General features: G+C 36.2%; 1 long non-coding RNA gene across 1 annotated transcript; it reads left to right on the plus strand.

The window, feature by feature from the left end:
- The first annotated feature begins 911 nt into the window (after positions 1–911).
- On the plus strand, positions 912–2,289 carry LOC145116393 (uncharacterized). The gene is made up of 2 exons (XR_013712052.1): positions 912–1,164; positions 1,238–2,289. It is a non-coding gene; the product is annotated as an uncharacterized LOC145116393 (long non-coding RNA).
- Positions 2,290–16,029: the final 13,740 nt, after the last annotated feature.

Below are 16,029 nucleotides of genomic sequence, written 5' to 3' on the forward strand. Positions count from 1 at the left end.
ATGATAAAAGTGGTGGGTGTCTACAAGTTGTCAAGAGTATCATTGTCACGAAATAATAACAGCAAACATATATTTATTTTATCCATGAAATATAACCTAAAAACATGTAAGCATGTTGTATAAGTTTCATATTATATATTGTTATATTCGATAAAAATATAAATATATTGCTATTATGAGTAAATAATATAAATACATTGTTATATTGAGTAAAAGAATATAAATATGTTGCTATTAATAGTAAACTGTAGAAATATAATATACATTAAATAAAGTTGATATTCCCTATTTTAAAAAAATGACAATGATACTCCTCTAGTCAAGTCGAGTATAATCATTGTACTGAACATTTTCTCCATTCATGTGTTCGAACAAGGTTCTCTAAATCTCCACTTTTTCTATATTTAGTGGCACATCAAAAACCATATATATATATATATATATATATATATATATATATATATATATATATATATATATATATATATATATATATATATATATAAACCAATTCTAATTAAATGCTTATATAACTGTTTATGATATTTTTTCCCACATGTGTTTGTTCATAAATATATGATTTTTAGTATAATAATTAATAGTGAAAGCGAGTATATTAATCAATCTTTCATTGACTATACACACGCATTTGAGTGTGATTGTGCATAGCATCAAATGCTAATAATGACTTCTCACATTTATGGATACTTCAATTTTTTTGGAGATTGAATTGAATGGTTCGCATGAGGTGTTTATCAAGAAATGAGTAGTTTTTGGAATCTATTAATTGTCCTTTCTTCTCCTTTTTCTCTTTCAATTAAAGCATCTACTTGATAGTTGACCTTATTGATGTTTTCTTTCTCTATATATCATCAATTAGATGTTTTTGAACCTTTCAAATGATCATATGATCTCATGGAACGTTCATTCATATCTAAGTACACTTCCATGTTCCAAGAATCATAAATGATTTGATCGGTGTCATTCAGTATCTAAGGCATTTCGGGATGATCATATGTTGAGGGGAATGTTGTCTGGCCCAAAATCTCTCATGAAATCAAGATTTCGAATGAATTTGAAAGATTTCGGACCAGGCTTCATTCCCCTTAACTGGTGTTCTATGTAGATGCAACCTCAATCCGTACTTACTTAGACTACGTACAGGTTTGTGTTGCTTATATTGATAGATTTTGTTTACTTTTCTTTACCAAATCATATCTTGCTTGTATTTTTACAGACTCGAGGGATAATTGACGCATAATTAATCCCTTAATATCTTCTTCAACAAACCCTTCTGAATTTTGTTATTTTACTTGGTTTCAAAGAGTGTAAACATGATAAAAGACTGTTTATATTTTTGAAAAAGCAAATTCATTTACAGTATTTTGTTAACGCTAATTTTGAACTGTATACACCATGTTTACACTTTCAAGGTTTACAAGAAAACCTCATAGATTGACGGTATGTAGAAGGATTATTGAGCTTTTAAAAATGATAATCTATAATTTAGATTGTCACAAACCCAATAAAAAACAATCGAACTGAATTTCTTTCAAACTTTAAATGAACTCTTTCATTCTAAAACTGAAACGCACTTCTGATATAATTTGATTAGATTTTGGTGTGTGGTGAAATGTTTGTCGTATATATACCCCCACGTTTAATTAGCCTGTTCCTTGTACCTTTTCTGAATAATTAGTATTTATTTATTTATTTTTTAATTTTTTGAGGGAGACAACATGGGACCTAAAGCTAGGGTTAACTTGGGCTCCGAATCGGATCATTTGTTAGCCCATGAAAGTCTAAATGGGGCAACGAACAATGAGCCCCCTCGTCTCTCTTCTTGTGTCCATGGAACACCACACCCTCCTCTCTTCTGTCTCTGCATCTCCGACTTCGCGGAGCACCGGCGACGCCCTAGCACATCCGGCCAACGTCACACAGCACGCCGGAGCCGACGTCGCACGCCACCTCTTATGAAATCGTAATTCTCTTTCACAATGTGACGTTTTCTTTTAATTTGCTTGCTGAAATCGATGCTAATGTTGGTGAAATCGGTGCCATATTTGATTAATTTCTGAAATCGGTACCATATTTGATCAATTTATAATGTTGGTGAAATCGGTACCAAATTCGATATGGAAATGGGCGCTAAAGCAACTCAAGGTTTCTACATTACTATTGTTGTTCTCTCTTTTAGTTTCAATTGAGATAGGAAAGTCAATTCACATACAGTTTAAATGGTTTGGTGCTAAATTGTTACCCTTATTTGTCTGGACATAGAACAAAGTTTTGCATCCCTTTTTTCTTGCACCCGTTTTTGTATGATCCGTGATTTAGGCATGATCAACATGATTACCGGGTTTTTTATTTTCCGTTGGCAAACTGTATTTTTAACTTCTAAAAGTCTTTTCATAAACCTTTTATAATGCCAACTTGAGTTTGCAAAATCTTTAATAATTGTGTTTCTAATTTATTTTTAACAACCACAACATACAAATTAATTAACGGTGATATTTGCTTCAATTCCTATGCGATTTCCTGTAAGCCAACATTCGGTCAATCTAGGGACAAAACAACATATATATATATATATATATATATATATATATATATATATATATATATATATATATATGGGAAAAGGGAATATACATTATAGCCCCACCTAAGCTTAGGTACTAAACCTCTTGACAATACATTGTTTTACTATATAAAGATTACGGTTAATGGATTCACGATTAATACTTCAAGATGTAAATTCAAGATCGGCACAATAGGGTTTAGGGTTTAGGGTTTAGGTTTAGGGTTTAGGGTTTACGGTTTAGGGTTTAGGTTTAGGTTTTAGGGTTTAGGGTTTAGATTAAGGATTTAGGGTTTAGGTTTAGGGTTTAGGGTTTAGGTTTAGGGTTTAGGGTTTAGGGTTTATGTTAGGGTTTAGGGTTTAGTAATGTTCAATTGGGTGAAGTAATAAATGATAATTGAGGAAAGAAAACAGAGATGGTAAAACGTTAATGAAAGAAAGAAATGTTATGGAGGATGATATATTTACCAAGTGAAACCAAACCGGGTATATTTAGCTACTTAAAACAACATATTTTAGAGGTTTAGTACCTAAGCTTAGCTGGGGCTGTAATGTATATTTCCTATCCCCTATATATATATATATATATATATATATATATATATATATATATATATATATATATATATATATATATATATATATGGATGCATGATGCATCGGCTCACACTTGCTTCGACATCAACTCTTGATATTCGAGTGGAACTCCATGTGACTTCAATCTCCATGGTCTTCATTTTGTGATCTTCGATCCTCATTTATTACAATATGTAAACAAATACAATTTCCTAACTAATTTTTACTAATATTAAAAGAAAATTACATTACAAAATAATAAATGAACTACACAAAGTCGCACAAAATTACAAAGTCAGAAACCAAAACAAAACACCAAACATCATACATATGGATATGTATCTTATGAGGCAAACTATCAACGGGTCCAAACACATAAAAACAATGTTTACATGTTACAATGTCATTAAAATTCAATTTAACAACATAAACATGTAAACATATCATATACAATTTTTTTTATGATTTATATGCCTAAACCATCTAAATAATTTATATGTTCACAAAAGAGATAAAACTAAGCAAAACTACTTTGACTTATAATTGGTTTTTCATAGGCATTCTTACTTTTTTACAATTTTTTTTTCTGCTTATAACTATTTTCGACCAACTTAATTACAAATTTATCCTTAGATTTTTAAAGATGAAATATAATACTTTCTTTTATCTTTCAAATGCTTATGGCCTCATGGTTTTTTGATTCTGTTACAATTTTATATGACTTTTAAATGCTCATGGCCTCATGGTTTTTCGATTCTCTTACAATTTTATATGATTTTTACAAACTACAACAAGTTGTCATGTTCAACTTAATAGCTCTTAACAAATTGCACTGTAGGCCTTATTTTTCTCAAAGTCAGATAGTAAAGTTCAAAAGTCGAAGAAACTAATTCTCATAGCTTTCTAACCATGTTGTCATTGCCTTAAACCGATTTTTCTAGAATTAGTTGTGATTTTTCGAAAACATGGACAAAATATTGAGTTTTATGTGTACGAACTCATACCATATGAAAAACCCTTCTATGACCAAATTACTTATAATGTGCAGAAACGCTAGAACATTCGCGATGATATCGTTGTTGGGTTATGATGATCATAAGAGCACAAAGCAACAGAAGCATAAAAACAAAACTTGATCATTATATTCCACAAGAATCATGTTCTTAGGAATTTTAGCAACAAAACAATAATAAGAAGAGTATACCTAATGATAACTTTCACTTTTCTTGGATCAATTTCTTCTAACTTCTCTTGGATGCTTAAGACCAAATTACCTCTTTGTATTGGATGGGGGAGAGCCTAAACTATAATTCTTCTAATGTAGTCGTACCCCAAGACAATGCTCAAGCGACAAAACCTAAATCTTCTTTTCTTTGGTGGCCAAAACAAACCCTATGAGAGAGGATGGGAATTGTATAGAGTTTGAGAGAAAGAGAATGAGAGAACCATAAATTTTTTGTTTCTTCTTTCTCAAAAATGGCTAGGGTTAAGGATCTTATATCCTTATCTTTTTAACTTGGTATAATTATCCCTTGATTTAAGGGATAATTACTAGCAATTCAAACTATGAATTATTTACACTTAAAGCCCTTAACTCTTTTAGTGTCTAGTTAATTTATCATCTTATAATGAATTAACAAACTAGTTCCTCTAATCTCTATTTTGTCATCTTATGCTTAAATATATCTTGTTTGTAATCCCAAAGGACACTACTAATTATGGAAATCACTAACTTGTTATGACCATGTGCATATTTCCACCAAAAAAAATATAAAAAGGAATCGATGTTTTCAAAGTATATTTTGAAAAAGAATTTGACACATTGAGTTGGAACTTTCTTGGGCTATTATGGTTCTAATGGGGTTTGCGGATAGATGGACATGTTGGATTAACGGTTGTCATTTGTATGCAAGAACCTCGATGCTTGTAAATAGTTACTTACAAAAAGAATTCAAAATCACTTGAGGGGTATGAAAGTGACCCATTTGCCCCATTCTTGTTTATATTTGCTATAAAATCCCTAAATACAATGATAAGGAATGCATGCGATGCCCGTATCTTTCATGGGATTAGAATGCAAAAAATAGACAAATTTTTATCTCATTTGTTTTATGTCGACGATGTCCTCTTTATGGGTGATTGGTCTTCCTTAAATTTTCACAATCTTTCAAGGACACTTATGTGTTTTAACTTGTCAACTAGGTTAAAATTTAATTTCTCCAAATTTGGCATTGCGGTCGATTCGATAGAGATATATTCCATGACAAGCATTTTGCATTGTCAATCAGCTTCCTTTCTTTTCTCATATTTGGGGCTTCCTTCCGGTGTGAGCAAATATGAAATCATCCAATAATTGAAAGCCTATCGTGGACAAATTCCAAACAAAACTCTCAAGGTGGAAAATAGAAATTTTATCATTTGACGGAAGCATAACTCTCATTAAATGAGCACTTTGAAGTTTCCCGATTTCTTTTTTTTTCTCTTTTGAAAGCACCACTAATCGTAACTGAGAGGCTGGGAAAAATCGAGCTACAATTTCTATGGGGCGGTGATACAACCAACTCACAAATTTATTGGGTTATGTGTGATACGACTATCCAAAGTCACATAGGCGAACTAGACGTGGGGAGTTTGATAGCATCTAATAATGAATAGTTTTCCAAACTAAATTAGTAAAAAGAAACTCTTTTTCTCATATGGTATCAATGCGCTAATTCTTTTTTTTCTCCAACGTTTGGTCTCTACTTTTCGGCTTCCACTTTCGACGAATAAATTATCATCTGTTTGTGAACCATGCTAACTTGGAAATAGTCATAAATTTCATCTTTCTTCTACTCATATTTCCTAAAATAAACCTTTTGAGTTAATGTATTCGGATGTTTGGAGTCCGTCTCCTTTGTTTTCAATAAATGGAAATTGATACTTTGTTTTATTTGTTGATGACTTCACTAAATTTGTTTGGATATATTTTTTGTCTCACAAATCACAAGTTCTAACCACCTTTATCAACTTTCGCACCATGATAAAACCCCAATTTGACTGTAAAAAATCTTCAAATGTACTGGGGAGGTGAGGATCATAATGTTTCCACATATCTACAAAGTTTTGACATCAACCATCAAGTTTCATGCCCTTACACCTCCAAAAAAAAGGGGCCGTTGAACAACGGAATCAAATTATTGTAGAAAAGGGTTTATCTTTACTAGCTCAAACCTTACTTCCACATAAATATTGGGAACATGCTTCTAAAAAAACAACATATATGCACAATCGCACCATTACACCCACACTTAAGTATGGTTCCCTATGACATCCCTATTTTCACGGTCATTTTAAAACCTTTTATTTATGCTTATTTAAAACAGAGTTTATTTATAAATGCGGAATTTGGTCATGTAAAAGTATTTTTGAAGAAATGTTTTTCATTGATTTACAAAAGCTTGAGATGTTATAACTGATACAATACATAACCAATGTACGTCTCCTCAAATGTTTATGTATTGTACCTTTGTATAACATCCTAAGCATGTACCTTTGTATCGCTACATGTGTACGCCTAACAGTATCTTACACTATCAATGTACGTCTCCTCAAATGTCTCATCATGCATGTACCTTTGTATCGCTACATGTGATACAAAGAAGTTGAGTGGGTCAGGTTGGGAAACCTGGTGAGTACATATGGATTTCAATACCACAATGCTGTATATATATATATATATATATATATATATATATATATATATATATATATATATATATATATATATATATAAAACTTAATATATACTATAAAAACCAATTGTTACCAAGCAATATATAGATGCGTCTCTGACTTGGATATCTATAAACCCTTATCCCTAAACATACCCACCCGAATCGACCCTCACAGATCCTAGTCTACGATTATCAGGAGGGATTATCCCGCCTGGTGAGTCATTTAGAATAATCAAGTGTTTGTCATCTGGAAGATGACCAGACATACCTTTACAGTTGCTTGATCTGGACCCACCATTTCTGGTCATCCAAAAGATTATGCAGACATACCATTACAATTGTATAACCATGACCCACCATTTTGGCCATCCAAAAGATTATGCAGACATACCGTTACAGTTGTCTGATCTAGACCCACCATTCCTGGTCATCCAAAAAAAAAGAGAATACGATTTGTACTCCGGTACGTATTTCGTACCCTCAACACCTGAAAGTGTCAAGGGACAGAACTCTACTCTTCGTTCCTAAATTACCCACACATAGCCCGAATGAGACTACCAGATATCAAACTTAACTGAACTAGGTATTCATAATAAGTGTTACCTTATTAACGAGAAAAACCACTAGACTCCCAATATCAACTTTGTTTAGACAACACTATCCTGATTTAGTGCGTATATTTAGCACAAAGTATTTAGGTAATAATATATTTTTATTTATCCTTCCGATAATATTTCTATTATTGTTATTATGTAATAATAGTTATATATCTTTTATCATACATGGAACCATATCTGGTTCGCCTATTGTATATCCTCAAATACATTACTAGCACATAAACCAGGAAATAAGCATATAGCTCATATATAGATATTTAATACTTAAATTAATACTTGTATTAAAGTCATGTTCATGAAACTGTGAAAGAGACTATACACTCACTTGATAAGAGTGGATGCCTCGAAATTTGGGCATAACTTCGCCTTGGTACTTTATCTTTTCCTCTAACGGGACGCATGTTCATATTACTAAGTCTCAGACTTATATTCCTAGAGACTAATGATAGTCTAGATTCCTCACTAATCCCAATGTCTACATCAAGATCTATCAAGTAAGGAACAACCAGGTAGGATCATATCAGAGGTAGGGTTTGGTATACAAAGTATACTGTTTGGAAATCTCACTTTAAACACCTCACTAAATCCATCCTAGACATCATCCCCATAAGTATATCAATTAGTATAATGACCTGGAATTACTGATAAATCTTATTTGTAGCTTCATAATAACGACTTATGACTATAAATATAAGTTACACTATCGACGTCGCGCCTTGTCGACGCCGCATCCGGCCATGCCACGTGTCGAATTTAGGTGAAGCCATGTGTCATGCTTATGTCGTTCCATGTCACTCATTCTTGTGAAAGGGTCGGTTACCCGACATGGCCACGTGGCGCACTCCGGTGCTGCCACATCTCAACATCTAATTCTTGATCTAACAAAATTCATATTTAGACCGTTCTAGACTGTTAAAGTCCGTGCGAAATTCAAAACTCCTTCATACGAACTCCGTTCTCGATTGTCTTTATATCGATGGTTTTATATTCATGAGATCTTCAATTCTCGTTTAGATTGTTTCGTCTAACAATCAAGCGATTATAATTTTGATTTCTGCGCCCACAGTATTACGCCGAAACTTCAAAAATTCATAACTTCCTCTTACGAAGTCAGATTTGGACGTTCTCTATATGCACACTCTCAGTTTTACGACCACTATGAGTTTCGTTTAGATTACTTAGGCTAAAAAGTAATTTATTAAAATTTTACTTTCTTCGATACGTAGAGTCGTGCCAGTTTAATCATGACACTTCGAAGAAGCATAACTTCTTCATACGAAGTCAAATTTCAACATTCTTTATATGTACGAAATCCTTGTCACATATACTATAACTTTGGTTAAGATTATTTTGTAACATTCAGAATGCATGTATTTACCTCTTTAACCCTTGGAATGAATTTATTTTGCAAAGAAGGTCCCTACGTACGCTTAGCGTACTAGGATGGGTTGGACACGGAGTTACACCACGTACGCGGGGCGTACTAAGGCGTACGCGGGGCATACATGGCTTAAGACAAAACCCTAATCCTTGGTCCATGAACCCTATTTAATCACTCTTATGCCATTTGGACAAAACCGTACACAACCTACATTGCCTCTTAACGTCCCTAAACCCTAGATATCATTGATAGTGATATTTAAGCTTGTAAGTGCCAAGAGTAACCCTTTTTGGTTTGTTAGCAAGAAGAAGGAAGTGGTGATCAAGCCTTGAACGTGGGAAACCTTTTGGATCCTGCATCTAGATCATCTAGAGGAACTTTTGGAGGTAAAAAGCTCATATCTTGCTCATTCTTTTGCTAGTTTAAGTTAAGGATTAGTAAGGAGTCCATTTTTGGTCCATGGGTCCTCTCATGTGAGTTTGAGCAACTCCAGACGTTAGAAACGGTAGATCTAAGCTCCTTGGACATGTTAAAAGCATAAAAATGCTTACTTGATGGTTGTTATGGCACCATGCATGAGTTTAAGGTCTTAAAGAGAGTCTTAATGGGTAAAATGTGGTGTTTGGTTCTCATATGGCATGCAAGGGCATAAAGTTGCCAACTTTATGCCCTAGGACCTCTTAAACGACTCAGATATGGTTTTGGACGTTGAGACTTCATGTTTTAAGCACTTAATGGCCTTATGTGCAAAAACTACTTGTACGATGGGTGTAATACCTTGTACGCTGCGTGTACCACCAAGGAACTGAGTACGCTAAGTGTACTGAAGATGTACGCTGGGCGTATGATTCCAATGGATTTTGGGTTTTCGGTGGGCTTTTGAACCTTTTGGGCCCTTTTTAACCTTGGGCGTGGATCTGTTAGAGTATTGGGCCTTTGAACATGTTTTTGGACAATAAGTGGCATGGTTGGGCCTTTTGGGCCTTGTGACCCATTATTGTTGTGGACCTTGAATGTTAGGCCTATTAATGAAGGAATGACTTTTGGGCCTTATTGGAAGAGTTTGGACTTAGGATTTTGGCCTATGCCTTGAGTTGCGACTTAATTCTAAATTAGGTTAATTTGTTTATATTCAGTGTGAGATTTCCTAATCGGTAGCCGAGCAGTATTTTTATCAGCAGACTGAGGTGAGTCTTCTCATTATATCAATGGGTCGAAGGCACCAATTCCGGCCCATTATCTGATATGTGGATTGTTAGATGTTATGCATTGACTGTATGAAGACCATGGGGTAGCCAATGACACTTGGATATCAGACCATGGGGGTAGCTCATGGCATTCCAGGTAAAGACCATAGGGGTAGCCCATGGCAACTTTATGTATGTTGCATGGTATTCTGAGGTTGTATGCTATGTGATATTTTGGGAACTCACTAAGCTCTTGCTTATAGTTTATTTGGGTGTTTTCAGGTACTTTTGGTACTAAGGGGAAGGGCCCGACTTGATGGCACAACATTCACTCTCCAACATTTTCCGCATTTATCTGTTTTGATACTCTGATATTTGATACGATATGATGTAATGGATTTTTGGGAACAAATTATTATTGTATTTCTATTTTTAAAAATGAAAAATTTTATCTAGGTTTTGGGCTGTTACAAGTTGGTATCAGAGCCTTAGTTTGAGGGATTCGGGCACACTCTCGGGTGTGTCAGAACTCAAACTGAGGAAATGGTAAACCTTTTCAAAAGAAACAAGAGTCAAGTTTTTCTGAAAACGGTTTTCTTAAGTAAAAAGGAGAGTGTAATGCACGAAATCAGCCGAGCTCAAGTAAGTGTTTCCCACTATATTAACCATGATATGAATATGATATTCTTGGAATTGATGTTGACTCTGTTGTTTGCTAAGTGTATGCTTTCAAAGTTGTATATGGTTAGGATTGCAAAGCCCTAGAATGATGGTTTCTGGCTCATTTCCTGTTCCTTGTTTGGTTGTGGTCTTAGGGTAGAAGCTTTATTTGACATTCTATGTGATTCTATTTATGTATAAATTTCATACATAAGGAAACCTACAGTGTTTATTGAGGTTTCTAGTTCTGTGAGGATTGAGAATTTCTAGGAGAGTCTAGGATATACGTATGTGTTGTGTTTTATAGGTCATGCTTAATCTATGGTTGGGTGAATTAGAGGTATCATGTATGGCTTTGGGGAAGGTACATGTAGGTGTGGAAGGTAATATTGGGCCCTTACTACTGAAAGCAGAGGACTTGTACCCGAAACAAGGACAGACCTGGAGGCTCTAAGGAGTCCGGTGGGGAGGAATCCCTTCGAACTTCCTTATCAATTGCTTTCTATGTTGTATTTTCAGTTGATGATGGTGATGGCTACACGAGGAGGTTCAGGATCGGGATCTGGTTCAAGATATGGTGCAGAGCCGATTGATAAGAGGCCGCACAAGCTTATGGTAGCTGAGGTTACTCGTGGCATCCTTGACGCTACCCCGGTGATTTTCGGTACCGTCAAGGAGGGGATCATGGAGATTATGGAGGAGCGGATCAGGTATTTTCGAGCTGAGATCGTTGCGGGTCAGATTGGGACTCGAACTCCCTCATTTTGGGAGTTCAAGGCGTGTGGAGCGCCTGAGTTATTTGGGGTTACAGACCCCATTGCTAGCTGTCGTTGGATCGCTGACATGGAGAATGCTCAACACAGGAGCTTTTGTCTCGAGGCGGCAAAAGTGGGATTCACATCCTGCATGCTAAGGGACCGTGCAGGGGATTGGTGGGAGGAGGTGACCCGTGAGGTAGGGACGGAGGGAGTGACGGTGATGACATGGGAGGAGTTTGTGCGGAGGTTTGATCGGGAGTTTGCACCAGCCGTTGAGGTGCAACGGTTGGTGAGGGAGTTCCAGGAGCTTCACCAGACCACAGAGACTGTGGCGGAGATCACCGCCAGCTTCAGGGAGAGGGAACTGTTAGTTCCGTAGTACGCTGCATATGAGGAGATGAAGAAGACGAGGTATCATGCTATGCTGAGGGATGATATCCGAGAGTTCGTGAGCTTTTCGGGGTGCAAAACCCTGAATGACATGGTTGAGAAGGCCCGGGAATGGGAAATTGAGTTGGAGCTCCGTAAGAAGCGGAAGCCAGAGCAGGTTCAGACGACAGTGGGTCAGGATAAAAAGCCTAAGACCTCCGATCCTCCCAGTAAAGGCCAGTAGGGTCGGGGCCGTTGTGCCAAGTGCGACAAGCTGCACAGTGGAGCATGTCGGGTGGCATGATCGATATGTTATGGTTGTGGCCAGCCGGGTCACATGAGCAGGGAGTGCCCCAAGAAGGGCTTGATTTGTTTCCACTACAAGTAGACCGACCATAAAAAGGCCGATTGTCCGAGATTGTCTGGTGGGGAATTGGTGGCGCGTGCGCCAGCCACCTTGAGGATTACTGATGGCCGCCAGGGCAAGGGGAAGGCTCCTACGGTGAAGAGTAGAGCGTTCCAATTGGCCAATGATGAGGCACGTGCAACACCAGATGTTGTTACTGGTATGTGACTTATCTCTATCTTTTATTGATTTTTGTTATGCTTATGTTGTTATGATTTTGTATAGGGGCCTTTTTGGTCAATGGATTGTCGGCTCATGTTCTTTTTGATTCGGGGGCTACCCGATCTTTGGTATCTCTTGCACTCAGCAAGAAATTTCGAGATGCTTCGGGGACTTTGGATTCCCCTCTTAAGGTGGAGATTGCGGATGACCGTACTGTGAGTGCTGCGAGGGTGTTCCAGAGATGTGTTCTGAACATGTTCAGCGAGAGGTTTCCGATCGACTTGGTACCGATCCCTTTGAGGGGATTAAAGGTAATCATCGGGATGGATTGGTTGGAATCCAATGGAGCCGTGATTGATTGTGAACGGTAATTGGTGAGGGTTCGAACCCTAAGTGGGGGGGGGGGGGGATAGGTCGTTCATGGTGAGAGAGCCTCGCATGGGCCAACTCTCTGTTCAGCTGCGGGGGCTAGGAGGTTTCTCCAGCAGGGTTGTTCCGGGTTTTTGGCTTACGTTTCGGATTCACGGTTTGAGACCGCGACAGAGTTGAGTAGGGTACCCATCGTTCGAGATTTTCCCGATGTCTTTCCAGAGGAGTTGTCGGGAGTTCCTCCCAACAGGTAGGTTGAGTTCCAAATTGATTTGATTCCTGGTTCGGCTCCTATCGCCAAGGTGCCTTATCGCCTGGCACCGCATGAGATGCAGGAGTTGTCTACGCAGCTGCAGGAGCTGTTAGACAAGGGTTTTATTCGCCTGAGCAGTTCCCCGTGGGGAGCACCGATCCTATTCGTGAAAAAGAAGGATGGTTCGCACATGATGTGTATCAATTATCGGGAATTGAACAAGGTGACGGTAACGAAACCTTTACTCGCTTCTGAGGATCGATGACTTATTTAATCAGCTTCAGGGTGCATCTTGGTTCTCCAAGATTGATCTACGGTCAGGGTACCACCAGATGAGAATCAGGGATGAGGATGTGCAGAAGACGACCTTCAGAACTCGTTATGGTCATTATGAGTTCGTGGTGATGCCTTTCGGGCTCACCAATGCACCAACTGCGTTCATGGATCTCATGAACCGGGTTTGTAGGCCGGTGCTGGATCGGTATGTGATTGTTTTCATTGATGATATTCTGGTCTACTCCAAGACCAAGGAGCAGCATGAGCAACATTTGCGAGAGGTGTTGGAGACTTTGAGGAGGGAAAAGCTTTATGCCAAATTCTCCAAATGCGAGTTTTGGTTGCATGAGGTGTAGTGTTTAGGGCACATCATCAATCAGGGTGGTATATTTGTAGACCCGGCCAAGATCGAGGCTATGATGTGTTGGGAGGTTCCGAGGAATGCATCCGAGATTCTGAATTTCTTGGGTCTTTCGGGGTATTATCGGAGATTTATTCAAGACATTTCCAAGATTGCAATACCTTTGACCCGCCTGACCAAGAAGAATGTGACCTTTCGGTGGGGTTCAGATCATCAATTAGCGTTCGAGACCTTGAGACAAAAATTATGCGAGGCCCCGATTCTTGCGTTGCCTGAGGGATTGGATGATTTTGTGGTTTATTGCGACGCTTCTATTTCGGTTATGGGAGTTGTCCTTATGCAGAGAGGGAATGTAAATTGCTTACGTCTCGAGGCATTTGAATCCTCATGAGGCGAATTACCCCATGTATGATTTGGAATTCGGGGCGGTGGTGTTTTCCCTCAAGATTTGGAGGCACTATTTATACAGGGTCTGTCTTGTTGACTCTATATGCCCAAGAATCATTATGGAGTGATATTGTTAATAATATATGATCCTATAGGGTCACACATTTATCAAGTTGGCAAATTTTGTATATTTATTATTAATATGATTATTAATAAATAATATCGATTCTTGTATTTTAATTAGGGAATAATTATTGTTTTGTAAAAATAATAATTATAAGAGAATATAAGTAGTTATTATTTCATATGGTATGAATTAATAAGTCCATGCACAACATTTTGGACTAGTTGGATTCCTTTTGTCTTTTACCTAAAGACAAAGTTTATATTTTATAAACTTAGAGTTTATAAAAAGAGGCATGGCCAAAACTATTAAACACATACAGAGGTTGCTTTTCCAACCTCCAGGCTTTGTCTCCCCATGTCTCTAAAGGCTACAAATACTTTAGAGTATTTTATTATACAGCCCATACTTTATATTTAATTAATATAAAGGCATGTCTTGTATGGTAGTATATAAAGGAGAGTAAGTGGCTTGCTAGTTTTTGGTGAAATCTCTCCATTTCTTCTCGTGGCCGAAATCACCTCTCTCTCTCTCCCTCTCTCTCTCTCTCTCTCTCTCTCTCTCTCCCTATTCTTGTTGTCTTTTGAAGATTGTTGCAAGATTAGAAGCCCTTTTGAGTTGGACTCCTTTAGTGCTAATTTGAGTTAAGCACTTAAAGTCTTAAGACACTCAAAAATACAAGAATGAACTAGCATTCCAAGTGCCTTACTCTTGATGGTGGATACTTGTAGAGAAGATCATATTCTTTGATATCTTCATTTTCATCAACACCCCAAAACCAAGTGGGTTTAAAGTCTTCGAAGGTTATCTCTTAAACATCCTATGGTTGTTTTTATTTCATTCTAACCTCTATAAATGAATCCATGATGGTTTGGTTTTGTTATGAACTAAAAATAAACTTGTTATTTTTAAAGTCTTCCATTGCCAGTTTTTGTGAAAAACAAACTTATATTTCATATCAAAACCCAACAGTGGTATCAGAGTCATCTTTTATATGTTAGAATGATTTTTTTATGTTTGATAATATTTGGTTTTTGGATGATTGTGATGTTTATTTTATGTTAAATATATGTTATGTTTTATGTATAAAAATGGTTTTTAGAAGTCAAATAACATATTTTCATAAGATAATATCACTTGGAGTTTGAGTAAAAAATATTTAAAAGATAACATAAGATGTTTATAAATAGATATTTATAAAAACGTTTTACCGGTTACCGGTTAAAACTCAATTTTTTGTTGAAAATAGTTTTATTGTAAAACTTATAAATACCCAACTTTAAAATATTTGAAATGGTTTAAAAGATGTTTAAACATCATATCAACTCCATGTCTTTATAATAAATAAATTTTTTTTGTTAAATATACTAAAATCGGTTTATAGCGTTATAACGACAAATAATGAAACTACTGATTATTTTTGCGTCGAAACTTAATATATGATATTGGTGTTTTAAACATAATACAACATGTTGATATTATGTTTTATGCATGCTAAATGAGATTTAAAACATAAGTATCATCACCCAAGTTTTGGTTTATCAAAATATGACTTTTATCATAAGATGCATAAAATTGAATTTATAAAATAAAATGAGTTTATTCTACAAATTCATGAAGTCATAAGTTTTTTTATTGTTAAAAGGAAGTTTAAAATAGTGATTTTATAACTCGTCCAAAACTCCAAGTCTTAAGTATAAAATAAAGTTTTATTAAGACTATTACCGGTTTTAAAACCGATCTACGACTAAGCTTTAAAATACTCGATTTTAGTTTATAATTGATCGCGGTTAATGAAAAATAAAATGAAATTTTATTTGGCACTAAAAGAACCTCATAGCAA

The sequence above is a fragment of the Lactuca virosa genome, chromosome 5 (assembly GCF_052849685.1).
Source record: "Lactuca virosa cultivar CGN04683 chromosome 5, Lactuca_virosa_CGN04683_v6, whole genome shotgun sequence".
Lineage (NCBI taxonomy): Eukaryota > Viridiplantae > Streptophyta > Magnoliopsida > Asterales > Asteraceae > Lactuca > Lactuca virosa.